Source organism: Salvia splendens, chromosome 22, assembly GCF_004379255.2.
Source record: "Salvia splendens isolate huo1 chromosome 22, SspV2, whole genome shotgun sequence".
NCBI lineage: Eukaryota > Viridiplantae > Streptophyta > Magnoliopsida > Lamiales > Lamiaceae > Salvia > Salvia splendens.
In genome coordinates, this window is record NC_056053.1 from 2913936 (window position 1) to 2917657 (window position 3722).

At 33.8% G+C, this 3722-nt stretch overlaps 1 pseudogene; it reads left to right on the forward strand.

Annotated features, from left to right (window-relative positions):
* The first annotated feature begins 210 nt into the window (after positions 1-210).
* LOC121786326 lies at positions 211-1492 on the forward strand (annotated as a pseudogene).
* The last annotated feature ends 2230 nt before the right edge of the window (positions 1493-3722 follow it).

The window sequence follows — 3722 nt, forward strand, 5'->3', positions numbered from 1 at the left end:
CAAGAATCCCTCAACTGAAATTGTGTGAACATAAGTAAAGAGATTTTTACTATTCAAATTAAGATATGCTAAAGAAATAACACATAAACTGCTTGTTAAAATACAATTAGATTCTGAAGTGAGAATTAAAAGACAATAAGAAAAAGGTCAGCCTACTGCCTGGCATTCCAAATTGCTGCATTAGTTTAATTCATAAAGATGTCCCTCTTTTTCCACTCTACTTTTTTGACAATAAACCATAACACAGTTTCATCCAGCTCTTCCCTTCTCCAGCCATCTCTCTCTCACTTTCTCAGCATATATAAATACTATAACACATGAGTTTCGGGTTGAATTAACAAAGATGGGGAGAGCGCCTTGCTGCGACAAAGCCAACGTCAAGAGAGGGCCGTGGTCGCCTGAAGAAGACGCCAAGCTCAAATCCTACATCGAAAGCCATGGCACCGGTGGCAATTGGATTGCCTTGCCTCCTAAAATAGGTTCAAATTCACTTTATTTAATTCTTTTGAACTCATTTTCATGCCAATTGATCCTTGTTAATTAATTAGGCCTCAAGAGATGCGGGAAGAGCTGCCGTCTCAGATGGCTCAACTACCTCCGCCCCGACCTCAAGCACGGTGGCTTCACCGAGGAAGAAGATAACCTCATCTGCACCCTCTACATCACCATCGGAAGCCGGTAATATTTTTAGAAAACCTAAATCTGAAATTAAATTTTTTTAGGGTTTTGGTGAGGAAATGAAATATTCACTATATATGATGGCAATTGGCACAGATGGTCTATCATCGCTGCCCAATTGCCGGGAAGGACAGACAACGACATCAAGAACTACTGGAACACAAGGCTCAAGAAGAAGCTCATCGTCAGGCAGAGGCGCCAGTCGCGTCCCACCAAACAAGTTCAAAATTATTCAATCTACAGCTACTACTCCCGCCCTATACAATCATCAGCCTATACTAGATGGGGCGGCCTTTTCGTGCAATAGCCTGCAAACCACGAGCGTTGGGCTAAGCTATAGTCACTTTCAGTATAGTACTTGTGTTGAGCTAGATCAGCATCTCTACCCTAACCCTCTACAGATGGATCCTTCTTCAGCATCTACGAGCTTTGCGGATATTGCTGCGACAACGAGGCTTGGATCAGGTGATTTTCGAGGGTTTGAACAAGGAATGGATGTGTTTGATGTGAGTTGTTTTGTTGATCAGGCTCATGGCCTCTACAATTATGGATTTTGGGAGAGGATGAATGGGGTTTCTCTGAATTGATCTGTTTTTTGTTTTTGTTTATTCATCTTGTTTTTACTTCTGATGGGGATTTGTTTGTTACTGTACTATCACTTTCATCATCTAAGATGCTTCTCTCTCTCTCTCTCTCATGATTTTGTTATCATTTTGTATTTGTGGATAGAGCTCTTGGTTGTTACTAAAAATGGGAATCTCAGGGTTGTGTGGACTGACATTTGCATAATTCAGTTATTAATAAACTCTATTTGTCAGTGTAATATAGATAAGTTTTATAAAGATTGGATAATTGGTTTTAAGTATTATTACACAATGATGGTTTAGTTTCCATGAAAGTCAGTGGAAGTACATTTACAAAGCTGCAAAAGGTGGTTTGACATTTTGGACACAACTTGTTAGGTTTTTAGCAAAAAGGGTATCTTAAAGAATGGAACTACAGTTACACTGCAGCTTCATGGCCCAACATTTGGCTATGTATACTCGGATCCTCTGCTTTGTTTTTTATTGTTTGTGTTTATTTGATAAATGTATGTCATGTGCTTATATAACAATGATGTTATACAAGTAATAAGTGGCCAACCTCATTAACCCGAATAAGCTAACACGAATAGCCTGATTTCATATTCCGGATGCAATTTTACAACCAAGTCCAACAACAAACAACTGAGCCGTCTAACACTACAACAAAACAATCGGATAAGGACACTTTTTAATGCTATTAAGGACACTAATTTGTGTGTCTAATTATACTACCAATGCTTCATAAAATTTCTTTATTGTTAGTGTCCCAACTAAAATTAAGGGACATAAATAGATGCGTCCTAAAAAAGCAAAAGATTAAGATAATTTGCCCTCAACTTAGAAACGCTTTCTTTTGAGTCATAAATTATGATTATTTTTAAAAAAATTCAAACGCTATTAATTGCGTCTCAATTTTTGTTTCCATAAATGATAAGTTTTTTTTAGCGTACGGTGTGGGAAAACAAAAAACACAAGACAATAAAAGCTAATTCTAACTAAGAGTGTACCCATATAGCACAGCAGCAGAGAAATTACAAGAGAATGTAACAACAATACCACAGGAATTCACCAAGTTGCTTTAGTGGGTGTTTAATTTGATTAATTTATTTAAATTTACTGAATCGGTCAAGTATTCCGATCCCACTAATTTTTTTTCAATTTCAACTCAAACGAAAAGTTAAAAAGTTATTCTAGAAACTCATGAATTTTCAAAGTTGCTACAGATAAAGTTGATGAAGGTACAAGAATAGCTGAAAATTTTACATATTTCTACATCTACCTTGAAAATATACAAGCAATGAATGCCTTTCGAAACTACATAATCTTTGAAGTTCTCTAGGAATAGTGACGGCAGTATATAAGATGCATGCAATTGAGGTTCTGTTCGTTACAGAAGATAATAGTGATATACAATATGTGATAAGTTAAAATCAGCTTTGTCTATATGATTAAATTAGTCATAGAAGTAGAGACGAGATAATTAATTATGAGATACTGTAGTATTGACATTATGGAGATTGAGTCAAGTTATATTGTCATGGGCCAAGCTTTTGAAACAAATAACAATCGAATAAGAGATGAAATTAGACATGACCCTTAGGTACAAATAAACTTGACAACCGAACGATCCCTAATAATGTAATATTTTAAGTGTTTTGTGTATTCGGAAAAAATATACTAACTTAGTTTCAAAATTAAAAGCAAAACAATATGAAGGATGTATCTAGCCTAGCCCACATATATTCATTCTTTTTCAAGTTAATGTAAGACTGCTTTTTTTTAGGCCCAAACATTGTAATTTTTATATAGTTTAATGGGCCAATATCACTAAGGGAGTCCATAGAATTATTGGTGTATTTATTTATTTAAATTATCATTTTAATAAATAACTTTATTAAAATAAATTACAATAAAAAAGTAAATTATTTCTAGGAAAATAAAAATGTAATTGTCATTTTAATTTAAATCCGTTTTAATCAACTCTAAATTGTTTATTGAGAAAAACAAAAAATAAAAACTTAAAATCCATATCATTGGATTAAAAAAAAATACTACAGAAAAATAATTCTAAATGCCAGTAAAGTCTAATACAAAGGAATATTTAGAAAAGCACAAAGAATATTTTTTAATTAGGTAACGCATAAAACCGACCTGTATCTTTCTCGAGGACATTGGAAGCGAAATTTATGGGATTTTCTCACCACATAAAGAAAGCAACCTACATTTTCTAGAAAAATAGAAAAAGGGAAAATAGAAAAAGAGTGATCTACTTTTATTCTGATTTGGGCGGTGAGGCAAAAACATCTTTAATTTTTTTTCATTGTTTAAATAATATTTAAACTTTTAGTTGTTTAATCTCCATTATTCGGAACCTTGTTATTCTAAAACTAGAAATTTATTGCAGTCGGTTATAAGTTAATGGTGGAGAAAAGGATAAAATAAAAAACCATATGCATGTAT